This window comes from Sesamum indicum, linkage group LG11 (genome assembly GCF_026168435.1).
Source record: "Sesamum indicum cultivar Baizhima isolate 11 linkage group LG11, ASM2616843v1, whole genome shotgun sequence".
Classification (NCBI taxonomy): domain Eukaryota; kingdom Viridiplantae; phylum Streptophyta; class Magnoliopsida; order Lamiales; family Pedaliaceae; genus Sesamum; species Sesamum indicum.
The window spans coordinates 7495458-7511820 of NC_142667.1; the positions used below are offsets into that span (position 1 = coordinate 7495458).

The following is a 16363-nucleotide window of genomic DNA, read 5'->3' on the forward strand; positions in this document are numbered from 1 at the left end:
ATCTTTATCTGAGGCTCCTAGCTTCAATCATGTAGTGCCCAACCTTCTTCAAACCTCGGGTCAACCCGCTGGGAGGGTTTAAACAACCCAAACCACGGCCTGTTCCCCGGATCTTGGTGAAAATGACCATTATGCCCTTAATGAAAGGCTTTTATGTCTTTTAACAATTTAACCCTCATCAGCTATTATGCCCTTAATGAAGGGCTTTTCTGTCTTTTAACAATTTAACCCTTATCAACTGGTTCACTTTAAAACAAGTTATTTGTCTATAGTAATAAGAATTATTGGTTAACTATATATATATATATATATATTAAATATTGATTGAAAACATATCACAAGGGTGAGTAGGGGTTGACAACTTTCAGGAATTACTTTGGCACGAATATTTTACCTATCATCAGGTTAGTATTTTTCTTCCTCCTATTAGTTTTGACGGTAGAAGTGTATGAAATTGTTCATGATTAGTTCAATCAATAGATTAAATTAAAAGGTAAACTTACACTTATATCTTTTGAAATTTAACATAATTATAAATACTCATCCTGAAATAAAAAATAATTGTTTAGCACTAGATGCTAAGGTAAAACTAATTCTTTACCCTTATTATTGTTTTTTACAGAAAATGTTTGAAACAAATATAAAAAATTCCTCAGGTAAGCAAAGAAAACAATCCATATGACATATTAGTCACAAAAAAATTTAAAAAATTATAACTAATATATAAAATTATAATTCGTAATAATCTAAAATGATATTTTGACCAATTCATTAAAATTGGATGAAAACGTAACGGAGCTAATGGAATTGACTCTTTTATTGAACGGACATTAAAATCTGGAGATACTTAAAATATTTTAAATAATAAAAAAATATTTATAGTTATTCCAAATTAAAAAACATGACTGTAAATTACTCTAAATGGCATGAAACCAAAAATTATTATTCTGACTCCTTATACTTAATAAATAATATGTACATATACCGAAGCATGACGCATATTATGGTCATAGCTAAATCTGTAGATATTATATTCCCATACATTTGGCCCCACAACCTAACGTCGGCAAAACGATAAACAAAAAAAATCACATGTAGTGCATTTGACAATATTTTTTTGAGAGAAAGTGGCTTTTGAAAATAAATGTGTCGAAAAAATTCAAGTTCGAGACTAAAATTGTAGACCCTCCTATTATGCGGGACGAAAAATACAACTTTTTCCACAAATCTATTATGTGAGACGATTAATGAATTAACTTTACCCTAACATTTTTCGTTATAGGACACAGTAGTCTATACTTTTGATCTCAAAATTAAATTTTTCAACACATTTAGTCACAAAACCATAACAGCTATGCATATAACATGTAATTCTTGCATTTATTTTTTCACAGAAATTAGAATGTGGGATTACATGTGTTAAAAAGAAAATTTTAAGTTTTCAAATTATTTTAAATTTCTCTAATACAAATAACCAATTTGTAGACTCTCCCATTTTATGGACGAAAAATATAATTTTATTGGAAAACTGTTCATAATATTTGGTTTTATTTTTGGCCCGTCTTCGAGATGAGCTAAAATATGGACAATATTTGCCTTGATTTGTTTTGAAAGTTTTGGTGGTCTTTTGAAATATTTTGAAACAGTGCCTCATTTGTTTTTGGTCAAAATAAATTTTTGCATTAATTATAGGCCCTACAACTAAAAGAATTATATACATACTCATATATATATAAATATATATAAAAGAATATATGATTTGACAATGAACAGTAGTTTTTGTCTCCTACTAAATAATATCAAACATACCATACTTATTTTATATTATCTCCAAAAATAAATTTAAACATATGCACTATCTCTAATACATACTTATTCATCTTTATTTTTCTCTCTTTATCTTCACAAAATGTATAAAAATAAATTAAAAATAAAACTAAACACAATGATTACTTCCTTAACAGTGCCCACTGGCAGAAGCTATCGTCGCAAGCATAGTAGTAGGGGGGACCAAACACCCCCTAATTTACCTAAAAAGATTATGAAATAAAATCTATGAACAATTAAAGCAAAAGCGTAAAATGTATGATTCGAATAAATTTCAGAAATCCCTAAGTACATGACAACAACTAACTCGCCTATAACTGGAGATTTTTATTTTGAGAAGGTCTGGTTTAATTAAATTAATTACATAATAAGTATATTATAATTTTGATGTGATTGGTTATTTTTTTTAGTTATACATTGATTGCGTAGCAAAATATATTGTATATATGATATAGTTAGTTCAATTTTGACCATACAAATAAGGTTAGCTTTTTGGGAAAAATGCAAGCAACTCCTTTGTGATATTGCAAATGAGCAAATTACCTCCTTATGAAAAAATAAATAGCGATTTACCTGCCTATATTTTTTAAAATAATGGATGTAAATTGCTTCATTTTAAAAAGCACAGGCGGGATAAATTGTTATATTTTTTTTCATAGAGGAATAATATACTCATTTTCAATATCACAGGAAAATAAATTGTTATTCATCTTTAGTTTTTTTCTTAATTCAGCTACAAGATTTAGAAGTAACTCGGAATTTAAGTTTCAAAAGAACTAGTCGGAAACGCAAACCCAATGCACGTGCAAATGTAATTTATATAATATTTCTTTCAAATTTAAAAATACCTCCGTTTGAAAAATTAATACCTCCTCACTTCAATGGTCGTCTAACAATTAGTTCAATCTGTTAAAAATTTTAAGCGATTTTTTATGGTGAACTGACCAAAATGTCTATATGTATTAAAAATTATAATTTCATTTATTTTATAAAATTTTGATCCTTTTAATGGATAATTTTGTTATAATTTTTAAAATTCTTCCATCCAATCCATTTGATTTTTTATAAGTTTTTAATTTTTAAAGAAAAAAATACTGTAATTTCGGCATGGGACACTTTTTATTTGGCAGTTTTTTGGATGTTAAATACTATTGGATGAGTTACTTTTTATTGGCATTGGAAGCACATCACATTATGGCAGGGTAACGTTTCACAGTTTAATGAATCTTCCACTTATTTGATGGGCTGGCTAAGAGATTATTTATGGTTAAACTCTTCACAACTTATCAATGGATATAACCCTTTTGGTATGAATAGTTTATCGGTTTGGGCATGGATGTTCTTATTTGGACATCTTGTTTGGGCTACTGGATTTATGTTCTTAATCTCCTGGCGTGGATATTGGCAGGAATTGATTGAAACTTTAGCATGGGCTCATGAATGCACACCTTTGGCCAAATAAATAGAAGTACATCTTGTTCATTAACATCTCGAAAATATTCCGCCATCGTTAGGGCAGTCAAATCAACTCTCATACAAGTTCCGGGCGGTTCATTCATCTGACCGTAAACTAGAGCCACTTTTGATTCTGCAATATTTTCTTCATTAATCACTCCAGATTCTTTCATTTCCATGTAAAGATCATTTCCTTCACGAGTACGTTCACCCACTCCGCCAAATACGGATATGCCCCTATGGGCTTTGGCAATATTGTTAATCAATTCCATAATGAGTACCGTTTTACCAACCCCAGCTCCCCCAAATAGTCCGATTTTTCCCCCACGGCGATAAGGGGCTAAAAGATCTACTACTTTAATTCCTGTTCCAAAAATAGATAATTTTGTATCTAACTGTATAAAGGCAGGCGCAGATCGATGAATAGGAAATGTTGTACGAGTATCTACAGGACCTAAATTATCAACAGGCTCTCCAAGCATGTTGAAAATTCGTCCCAGAGTCCCTCCACCGACCGGAACACTTAGAGGAGCTCCCGTATCAATCACTTCCATTCCTCTCATCAGACCATCTGTAGCACTCATAGCTACAACCCGAACTCGATTATTTCCTAATAATTGCTGTACCTCAGAAGTCACATTAATTGGTTGACCAACAGTATCGCAACCTTTAACTACCAGAGCATTATAAATATTAGGCATCTTGCCCGGCGGAAAGGCTACATCTAGTACCGGACCATGATTTGGACGATATGCCCCGGGTTTTTTTTTTCAAGCGTGGAAACCCCAGAACCAGAAGTAGTAGGATTAATTCTCATAATAATAATAAATAAAAAAAATATGTCAAAATTTTCTTGTGAAAATTATAGAATTCAAGATAAATGTCCGATAGCAGGTCGATCAGTTAATTCAATAAGAAATGGGAGTTAGCACTCGATTTTGTTCGTGCTGTTCAATCGAATCCAATTCAATTGTTTACTTATTCAATGAGTGAATTTGCAAGCTCAACCAAGCTATTTTGAAAATTTCAAGTGGATGAATAAGGATCTTGAGAAAGTTTTTCATTTGTCTATCATTATAGACAATCCCATCTATATTATATAAAATATTCTATGGAATTCGAACCTAAACTCTATTTACATTACGATTCATTATTTCTATCTTATTGGCCCTTCTTATTTTTTATTTCAGCATATTGATTTACGCCTATAGCCTATTCTTTTCGTTTTTTTATACCCTTTCGTTTCATAGATGAATTCCGCCTATTTTCACATCTAGGATTTACATATACAACATATACCCCTGTCAAGGGGGAATTTCTTATTAGTTAGGTTAGGTATTTCGATTCCCAAAAAAGGTCAAAAAGAAAAATGGGGTTGCTCTATATATATGAAAGAGTATACAATAATGATATGTTTGGTAAATCAAATACCATGGTCTAATAATCAAATATTCTGATTAGTTGATAATATTAGTATTAGTTGGAAAGTTTGTTAAAAATTCCTGTGAAAAGTTTCATTAACGCCTAATTCATTCGTGTTGAGTAGACCTTGTTGTTGTCAGAATTCTTAATTCATGAGTTGTAGGGAGGGATTTATGTCACCACAAACAAAGACTAAAGCTTTTGTTGGATTCAAAGCGGGTGTTAAAGAGTACAAATTGACTTACTATACTCCTGAATACGAAACCAAAGATACTGATATCTTGGCAGCATTCCGAGTAACTCCTCAACCTGGAGCTCCGCCTGAAGAAGCAGGGGCCGCGGTAGCTGCCGAATCTTCTACTGGTACATGGACAACTGTGTGGAACGATGGACTTACCAGTCTTGATAGTTACAAAGGGCGATGCTACCACATCGAGCCGGTTCCTGGAGAAACAGATCAATATATCTGTTATGTACCTTACCCTTTAGACCTTTTTGAAGAAGGTTCTGTTACTAACATGTTTACTTCCATTGTAGGAAATGTATTTGGATTCAAAGCCCTACGTGCTCTACGTCTGGAAGATGTGCGAATCCCTACTGCTTATGTTAAAACTTTCCAAGGCCCGCCTCATGGGATCCAAGTTGAGAGAGATAAATTGAACAAATATGGTCGTCCTCTGTTGGGATGTACTATTAAACCTAAATTGGGGTTATCTGCTAAAAACTGTGGTAGAGCATGTTATGAATGTCTTCGCGGTATCTTCCTGTATAAGGAGGTAAATTGCTTCATTTTAAAAAGTACAGAGAGGTAAATTGCTCTATTTTTTTTTATAGGAGGATAATGTGCTCATTTTCAATATCACATGGGTATAAAGTGCTATTCGCCCTATATTTATATGCACAATGCACTCTCCACTTGTTTTTGGCAATTTTTCTTGTCATAAAATTATGTCAGTATGAATATGAAGGATTTTTTGTCCGTTCAAATTATAATTTTTGCACTTTAGACTCGTAAAATAGATCATATTTACAAACTTGCACCCTTGAACCTACACCGGAAAATAGATTAGTTTGATCTTTTTAACCGAAACCTTTTTTTCCCATCCTCACCCGCTAAGGACTATTTATTCTGATTATCTCAATTTAGCAACATGCACCATCAATTTCTGTAAAATAATTCACGTCAAATTTTATAATATATTTTTTTCATTTTTTAAAGCGTGATTTTATTTTAACAAATAGTAGAAGAACTTATAAATACTAGGGTGTATATTATTATTAAAATTACATAGTACAGAGATCATAGCATAAGTAATAAAAATAGAGATGATAAAGAGATTATAAACTATGGAGAGAAAAACTCAATATCACTATAATAAAAGCTAAATTTACGGTTAATCTCCTCAAATACTTGAAAAAGAAAACAATAAAAATAAGTATAATCATCCATGTGCAGATGCTGGTGATCCGGCTCGATGAGCGACCACGATCAACGATCTAGATCCAGCCACGTATTCTCCCCAAATCTGTGATGGGTTCTGAGGAATTAAACAAGTACGTCAGGCTAGTCAGGCTCGTCCCAATGAAGACCATCCGATGTCCAAGTTAGTTGGTGGCCGAGATAAAAATATGCTATTTGAAGTCAAAGAATCAAAGTAATAAATGCCAGTTACCTTAAATGAGTCAGATGTGAAGTATTTATATGGTCTTATTTGGTACTGTAGATTAGTCCATATGTCTTAATCTGAGGCTCCTAGCGTCAATCGTGAGGTGCCCAGCCTTCTTCAAACCCTGGGTCAACCTGCGGGGAAGGTTCCAACGACCTGACTCATTACCAGTTGCGGATCTTAATAAAAATAACCATTATGCCCTTAATGAAGGACTTTTCTGTCTTTTAACAATTTAACCCTCATCAACTGGTTTACTTTGAAACAAGTTATTTGTTTATAATAATAAGAATTATTTGTTAATTATATATATCTATATATATATGTATTATGTATTGATGATTGATATATTGAAAAAATATCACAAGGGTGGGTAGGGGTTTGACAACTTTCAGGAATTACTTTGGCACGAATATTTTATCTATCATTAGGTCAGTATTTTTCTTCCTCCTATTAGTTTTGACGGTAAAAGTGTATGAAATTGGACATGATTAGTTCAGTCAATAGATTAAATTAAAGGGTAAATTTCCACTTATATCTTTTGAAATTTAACATAATTATAAATACTCTTTCTCAGATAAACAATAATTATATAGCACTCGATGCTCAGGTAAAATTACTTCTTTATCCTTATTATTATTTTTTCCGAATGACATTTGGAAAAAATATAAAAAATTCCTCAGGTAAGCAAAGTAAACAATCCATATGACATATTAGTCATAAACAAATTCAAAAAGATAATATACAATATATAAAATTATAATTTGTAATAATTCAAAATGACATTTTGACCAGTTCATTAAAATTGGATGAAAACGTAACAAAGTTAACGAAATTGAATCTTCCGTTGGACGGGCACTAAAATTTCGAGATATTTAAAAAATGTTAAATAATAAATAAATATTTATAATGATGCCAAATTAAAAAACATGACTGTACGTGAAACCAAAATAATTATTCAGACTCCTTATACTTAGGGCATGTTTACTAAGGCATATTAGGCGGGATCTACGCCGTAGTCCTGATCAGTCATTCGTTTACTTGCTAATGAGGCGGCCTGTTACTACCCAACAAAGCCCGGGACATGGTGTGATTAATCTGCTGATAAGAATCCGGCCAATTTGGATGGGATTCATACTATCCCGACGCCGCAGCCGTGTGGTTTTGACTATATTACCCTCAAATTAGCACTTGAAATGACACCGTTGTCCTTGTAGACACCCCCACCGCCTTCACTTCGCTCTCGATTTTTCACTTCAAACCCTTTTCTTTCTCGTGTTCTGCAAAATCCCACTCGTACGCAAACGTGTACCAGCTAGCCACCAGTATCATCGCATAAAGGTGAGTTCTTCGTTGTCGGTGTTCGTCGGTACGTTATCTTCTTTGTATGTATCCTATCCTTAAATCACTGGCTTGTATCGTATCTCAGCTTGTTTTTTTTGACATTCGATCTTTTTGGGGAGGGTTGCAAGAATCATACCCGGACGTCCCATTTACGCTGCCCCGTGAGTACTCGTTCGTTACAATCGTTGTTGTTTGTGGTTCGCACTATCATCCTTCGCGATCTTAAGGTGGGTTTTCTTTCAATCCATTACTTTCTCAGTTGAAGGTGTTTTAATAGTGTTGTGCCTTATACTCTTTACTATCTTTAAATTTTACTTGGGTTGAGCATACTGTAATAATGAACTGATGTTTATTTGTCCTGTTAATATGATGGCACAACGGGTATGTGCTTTTGTTGTTTGTTACTGTTTACCATATTCGCTTCAACAGTGGTCATTTTGTTGCAGCAAATAATTTTTCTGTTCTGTACCTTGGTTGTTAAGAATATGGTCATTTACTCAGTTTGGATCTGTTGTCACTCAATGTTTGGTGAATTTGCATCCTCCTTGCCTTTGCATTCGTCCAAACTACTACCATTGTGAATAAAAGTGCTTTTCATGTTTAGGATTAGGTCATTTCAAAGAGTTACTTTGGCTTTAATAATTTTACAACAAATCTTCGACGAGCTTACAGTCGCTCTCACATTGTTCACTTCTGTTACAAAACACATGAACGCACGTAAACTTTATCATCCTCGGACTGGGCCTCTGAGATTCTTAACCAATATTCGGGTATCGAAGCAGATTAGTCACCTTCACCGGCTAGTTTCAGTTACCGATGAGTCATGCCTCTGCAACTTACGTATGGACCGTAACGCCTTCGGTCGGCTGTGCTATTTGCTCCAATATGCCGGTGGAGTTTCAGAAAGCAGGGTTTGTACCGTACCCGAGCAAGTCGCTATTTTTCTTAGTGTTGTGGCCCATCATAAAAAGATTTGTGTAGTGAAGCATGATTTCCTACGTTCCGACCGCACGATCCACAAACATTTCCACCGGGTCCTTAGAGCAATAATCAAATTGTACAACATACTCCTAGCCCGATCTACCCCAATTACCGACGATTGCGTCGACCCACGGTGGAGGTGGTTTAAGGAACCAGTACAGAATATTACCCTTTTCCTTGATTTATGAAAGACTGCAATATCACCAGTCACTTGATTTCCATGTTTACTACGTATATATACCTTACATTTGTGGTTGTCTTAATGCATCGCAGGGTTGTCTCGGGGCGTTGGATGGAACCTTCATTGACATCCGAGTACCTGAAGCTGAGAAGGGACGGTATCGAATCCGCAAAGGCCACGTCGCTGTGAATGTACTTGGCGTCTGCAACCCTAATATGCAATTCATATACGTTCTTTCTGGTTGGGAGGGGAGTGCAGCAGATAGCCGTATTTTGCGTGATGCCGTTCACAGACAGGGTGGACTAAGAATTCCTACAGGTGTCACCTTCAGCTATACCATCTACCCATAGGTCATTCAATTACAACCTTCTCTGGTCCTATATACGGAAAATTAACTTTGATGCGTTTGACAACACATTGTGCAGGACAGTACTACTTGTGTGATAATGGCTACGCCAATGCTGAAGGTTTGTTGACCCCGTACCGAGGTGTAAGGTATCACCTACGCGAATGGGATAGTGGAGCTGGTGGACCACAAAATAAATATGAGTTTTTCAACTTCAAGCACTCTCCGCTCGGAATGTCATTGAGCATACTTTTGGTCTACTGAAAATGCGATGTGGAATTCTAAGGAGTCAATCATTCTACCCCATTAAGGTGCAAAACAGGATCAGTTTGGCTTGTTGCTTGTTGCACAATTTTTTAAGGACCGAAATGCGTGATGATCCGCTGGTGAACGAGTTGCCCAGTGATGGAGCTGAAGGTGCTGATGCAGACGCCGATTACGTGTGGAACATTGAGAGCAACCCGTCATGGAATTCTTGGAGGGATGTAATGGCAACGTCTATGTACAATGAGTGGACGAGTCCTATGTGACGTCGTATGTCCAATATAATGGCTTCATCTTCCATCCTTCATAAAGCTTGTAACATGAAGGATGAAAGTTCGGTTGTAATACACAGTGCTCTATTCCCAAAGTTATGTTGGCCTCTTAGGTTTGGGAGATGGTCGTGTTAAAATCTGTTTTCTACTTGTTCTTGTTTGAAACATTTATGCTACCCTTCATTTCTTCCATTCTCTTATTTCTTTTGTATGGGATGTGGTGTTGCGATGTATTTGGATGTTATGTGTTTGTACTCAGTGGTTTTTTGTTACTTGTTCTCTCATTAATATAGCCCGAAAGTTGTATGAGCCTTTTAATTTCCACATGATTTCTTTGGTGCAGGCCGCTGCAGTATAAGGTGTTCAATCAGCCGTACAATCATAGACTTGGGATCCGATGAAGGTACTAGCAGGTTTCAACGGCGCGGAGGGAAGAGAGATAAGCCACAACATCGACGAATGTGGACAATTCTCGAAGAGGAATGTCTGGTGGCTGGACTTAACAATCTGTTAGTGACAAGTTGGAAATGCGATAATGGGTTTACGAATGGTTATCTAGGCCAACTAGAGGCCTACATTGCAAAGAGCTTTTCAGCCGCTGACATCAAGGCTGAACCACATATTACCTCGAAGTCGCATCTGTGGAAGAAGTAGTACTCGACGCTATCAACTATGCTCATGCGTTCAGGATTGGGTTGGGATGAACAACGGAATATGGTCACGGTGAAGATGACAATGCTTAGGACGATTACGTGAAGGTAATAAAATATTTTTGCATAATTTTTTTTTCTTCTTTAACCAGAAGATCTATTTCACTTGTGGCGCATTGTGACGTGTCGTTATTTGATGGTTCAGATGGATCCTCACGCAAACAGAATGCGGTACAAGATATGGCCTTTTTCAATGCATGGCGAGAAATATTTGGTAAAGACCGTGCCACCGGTGAACGCAACGCGGATCAATTCAAGGATGCGAATGACGTTAGAGATGAGGAGATTGCCGACACGCAAGAATGCAATGGTCCCAACGCTGAACGAAATGCAGACGTAGGTGTTGTCGGCTTGGACGAGGACCATCCGTACTCGTTCGATGCAAACGTCAAGTATGTTACTAATTCATCGATTGCTGCGAAACGGCCGGGTAGCACTTCATCAGGAAAACGCAAGAGAAGGGACGTAGGGAACGAGATTCCCAAGTTGATTGAAATGGTGTCTACATTTTGCGAGACAGCGAACACGCGTTTGGCATCTCTGACGAGGGTCCTCGAAAGCGAATTTGGTCAGCCCGAACATCGCGCGATCATCCTGGAACAGGTTAAGGAGCTTGACTCGTTTGACAAGAATGAACATATCATTGTTGCAAATAAGCTCGTTAATCACCCAAAGGAAATGGAGCTTTTCCTCGCGCGATGTCAGCAGATTCCAGGGTGAAGATGGCACGGCTCATGCTATCAGGTAGGATTTAAGTGTTAAGCTTATTCCAAATGGTGAAGGCTTTATTGTGTGTGCGTATGTCTACGTAAACTTCTGGAAAAAATTATAGCGTTTTGTATGTAATCCTTGTTTAGTGGTTTCGAATTGTTGGTCCAGAGAACATCGTCGTTTTGAACTTTTGTTGTTGAATGACGTTTAGATTTTTGTTATTGTACTGTATGTCTGATGTAATGTACGCTAGTTTTCACCTGTTTTGAAGGCTATTTCAGGTCCTAAATTAGTTTCAAATTACACATCAAATATGAACAGAATATATTGTTCCGTAAAGTCATGCTGTTGAAGAACAGCTCGTTAAGTCTTGTAGGGATGAACAACATGTTGGCCTATATAACGTCCAATATTATGGCATACATACGTAATTCAAACCTTAAGCCTCGTTCAAAGTATCAAAAAGGAAAGGAAATTTGAGCATGCTCCGCTACAAAAGTACTTACGTTGTCTTAAGGCAATTCAAATATACTTAGAACCAACCACAAAATACTTGCAACAATTGGCATCACTATGCTTCTGTCGATTGTGTAAGTAATTATGTAACCGGGAAACTTCCATCTTCATCAATACCCATATGCGGTGCCGTTTGAGGAATCATTGGTGGAGTCGTACAGTCGCGTTGTATCATCACTGGATGAAAGTATAGCGCCTCCACTGAAAATCTCCTTCATTTGTTCCCACTTTCGTTCGCCACAATAGTAGTACGCCTTGGCAAAAGGCCTTTCCTACATTGCACGAACACGAATATTAAATCTGGAAATTGGGTAGACGCTTCTATGTGTTGTTCATATAAAAAATGTAGGAACGCAGACTCATGCAACATTACAGGAGTCGCCAGACGAAATTCCTGGGAATAAGTCTGAATACTCATTAATATAATAAGCTGTAACATAAAAAACTGTTTTTCCAACCAGAGTGTGCGATTTTTTTTGTGCAGCTGAGCTAACAATCTCATTAATAAAGTATAAAGAAACTTGACAGATTTGAAACAAAGAAGAAACATAAAAGATAATGAATGTGTTGGGGAAAAAAATACACCTTGTTTGTTGATCAACAAGGTGAAGAATAAAAAATACAGCTACAGGATTCATGACCCACATTAGACGAAAAAGAAAAATGGAGAGTGAGTATAAGTAACTCGTAACGGATAATTCTGCTCCATTCCTCCCACAGGCCTAGCATCCTATTCGTGTTCTCGTTCCAAGAGATGGAACGATCGACAATTACTTTACGGATTGTGTGATACCAAACCCTTACAAGACGCAATTTTCCTTTGAAGAAATACATGTGCCAATTTCTACCAGCGTAAGTGTTTACCTTATCTAAGGCGAAGTTCAACGACGACATATTGGGAATTCGTCGGTTTGACTGGTTTCTTCCCTTCATCGCCATGAAGGAGAGGGCGTCTATAAACACATCATCCACAGATTTTGTCCAAGTTCGGGTGTAGAAGTATCGTCCCTGACCCATGAGTCTTCTCCTCCTGGGCATTTCCTCTGGTGAATCGGTAAGCAAGGAAAGAAAAGTCTGTTTGGCATTCGGGACGAGGGTGTAGGGGCACACATTTCGTAGAAGAAGGCGGAGGAGTGATTTTTTTCCCACAAGGAGATGGTGCGTTTACAGATAATTACGCATACGGTTAGAATGCAATTTATGGCATTTGTTAGTCGGTGAGTTAAAGGGACACACTGCGCGTGCTCTGAAAGCAGGAGTCGATTCAATACGGTGCATTCATGGTCGTAAGCGGTAGGTTGATAATAATTACACTTTAAATGAGTGTGTGTGTTGTCTTGTGTGATATGTGCTACGTTAAACCCCCCCACGAGATCTGTCTCACATGCACGTTCTGCTGCGGTATACAAAGGATTTGGAATAAACGAAAACCACGTTTAGAATGTAAATTAAATTTGTAATTTTTTAATCGCGTTGCAGTATGAGCACATTACATTCCTGTATTAAATCATTTAAATTGATTTATCTTATCGTGTATTATGCATAATTACTCATTTAATCCAGTTTTCTCAGTGATAATAGACAATCGGCCGCGAAGGTTAGGGGATGAACAAGGGATTAGAATGCCCATTATGGCAAGGAAACTTGAAGGAAATGACAACTACCATCCATTCATGCTTGACAACATACATTTAAAAAAACACAAAAAACAAACGAAATTCATAAGCATATCCACTGTCCAGCTTCAAGGTGATTTTTTTTCAGTCCTCCTTCTACCCAACACCCCACACTGCATAATCAGTTTTCATCTTCACTGGTGATGAGATCAATCACTCCTGGCTCCTCATCTTCTTTCCAATCCAAGAACTACACATCTGAGTTATCCGACCCATCCAAACTGAAGTTCCCCCCGTCCTCGTTCGTATCACTATATGGCGTATGAACTTGACCAGCGAAGTCCCCCACGTCCTCGCTCCCATTTCGCCTGCAAATCATATTTATTTGACCGTGAAAAAGCACTGGCGTCTGTGAAAAATGGGCACACATTTAAGGGAGAATTCATACCCGTACGATTCTGCGCCAATCTTCTCTGCTGCCAGACATCCGGTTGGAATCTTGGTTCCACTCGATATTAGGTTCCTGAAGTAGAAGAGAGAAAGTATCGTACCTCAGACCTAAAATCTTGAGTCTGGATAGGAAGAAATCGTAAGATCAATTCCGCTTGGCGTAGTCATTAACAGCATCACAGGCGTTTCGGAACGCAGAGTTGAGCGGGCGTCGTGGGTTTGTCTAAGGTTTGCCCATTATGGCATGGATGTGCAGAAAGGTACAGGATGCATTGTCCACCTTCTTTGTCCAGGTACGAGTATAAAATTAGCGCGACTGACCCATTGGAACTTTTCGATGAGGCATTTTGACGACTTCCTCGCACACGCCGGTGGGTGAAGTGGTAAGCCGGGCAAGGACGGAGATTAGGGTTTGTGAATAGATGTTGACAACTTTTCAGACTCTGCCACCGAGATGTCCATTTATATAGACACGGACTTGAAGTGCTTTATATGCCACAAAAGCTCTGCATCTTTTCATCATTGCCTGCACTCATCTGTGAAACGTGCTTCGGAAAGGAGCGGAATATGTGGCGTTTTAGTCAGCAAGTTTATGGTTAATGCACAATTAAGATGGATATAAACCACGCAATTTCATGACCAAGCATTTACTAAGCATGTGAAACGGATTTTTCTAGTAAATGACAAATGAAGTTGAATAGGTAAAACACCCAGTAAAGAAATTTGATCGGGTTTGAGAAATTAAAAAAAAAGAAATTTCCACAAATAAAAAACCAATATTAAAAAAAAATATAACATAAAGAAAGGAAATGAAGTTACAATAGTTGGCAAATAGTAGATTGCTTGCGTTAGTTCATTCATTACATAAACTTCACTACAGCCGCCAGGAATAATAGTTACAGGTGGTCCATTACATAAACATTCATTACATAAACGACCTGCAACTGTCATGAACAAACATTCCTAGCTTGATACCCATTAATGCACTATAGGCCTACTAAAAAAGAAAGTAGATTAACATTCAATGGAATGATGGTCGTGTTGCAACATACAACAATATTCCCGACAAAATTCTGCATATTTTTTAATACATCATTAGATATAAATATCTACATATATATATATATACACGTATATAGAATAATATTTTGCAAAATACCCCCTGGATCTGAGAAAACCACTGTAGACGACGATCATCCAACCAACTTAGAAAACCACCTTCGACGGCATGTCACCTTGGATGCAACAAACTTCTACTGCCTCAATCTTCCTTCTTTACCGGAGTACGGTTTGATGCCGAGGAACTGGCTTCTAAAGGAATCCTTGCAGCTACTAGGCTTTCACAAGGCTTAATTATGAATTTCTATTCAGGTGTTGGCACCCTAGGGAGTGGCTGCATGGAATCCGCATCATCCTCGCAACCGTAGAAATCATCCACGAAATTCCAAAGGGAAGAGGTCGAGGTCGTGCTATTAGAGATATACCCGAAAGGACACGGGTCTTTCAGTGGACCACCCGGAGAATCGGTTGCTTCGATGTCGCCATCATGAGCAGGCTGTTCCTTGGACTCCCCTTCAGTGTCTTGTGCATCTTCATCGTCGACAGAAACAGTATTGGAGTCAACAGGTTGCGCGAACAGCTTACATAACTCAGCCCACATGTCTTCGTACACATTTACATAGCATTTGCCGATGCGAGATTCCTGCAACGGAGAGGTGATTTATGATCAACAACAAAAGAAAAATGCCCAGACTTGTACGTAATAGAATAATATAAAACCACGTAATACAAACATTAAAAATAACAAATCACCTTGCAGAATTCCTTCCACGTTGAGTCGACCGCAGTTACGAATCGAAGCCTACTGTTATGGACAACATCCCGGTGGGCAATCAGCTTCCCAAACACCTCATGTCTCTCGCGAAGGAAGTTAAGGACATATTTTCCCTAGCCGAAATCAATCTTGCCTCCATGACATTTTTGCACCTCCTCCAACGCATCAGTTATTGCGAACTTGTTCTCACGATCAGGGTGAAATCGGCCTTTCTTCGCATGATACGACAATCTACTAACAAAAGTTTTTTCCATATCTTTGGTCCACTTAGTACAATAAAACATGTACCGTTGATAGTAGAATCCATCAGGCCACATCATTAACTATCTTTGGCAAATACAAGATGTTTGGGCATAAAGCTGAAGGTGTTTGAGCAAAAAAGGGAAGTTTATGATGTTTTGATGAGTTGGATTCATAAAAATGCTCACATTTATACTGCAAAGTTAGGCATTGTGATATGATGTGCTAGCCAATAAAATGCTATAGTATTGATGACACTTAGTAGGTCCACATACTTTGAAATCTAATGTGTCTGTTGCATTAAATAAGGATAGGTGGATTTAATTAACCCCAAATTCTGTCACAATCACCAGATGTGTTACCCCTTAGTGGTAAATGCATATGTAGCGGATGGAAACTAAGGGAGCCTGCCGCCACTTTCTTAAAATCGCATCAAATTGAAGACCCTCCTCAGGTCCACAATGAATGTTCAAAGTTCTGATTCAATTAAGAAGTAGTTGGGCGATGAACAGTTGGAGAAGTAATGC

At 37.2% G+C, this 16363-nt stretch overlaps 1 long non-coding RNA gene across 1 annotated transcript; it reads right to left on the reverse strand.

Annotated features, from left to right (window-relative positions):
- Positions 1-14757: 14757 nt before the first annotated feature.
- On the reverse strand, positions 14758-16072 carry LOC148785064 (uncharacterized). The gene is made up of 2 exons (XR_016062937.1): positions 15575-16072; positions 14758-15464 (listed from the first exon to the last, which is right to left on the reverse strand). It is a non-coding gene; the product is annotated as an uncharacterized LOC148785064 (long non-coding RNA).
- Positions 16073-16363: the final 291 nt, after the last annotated feature.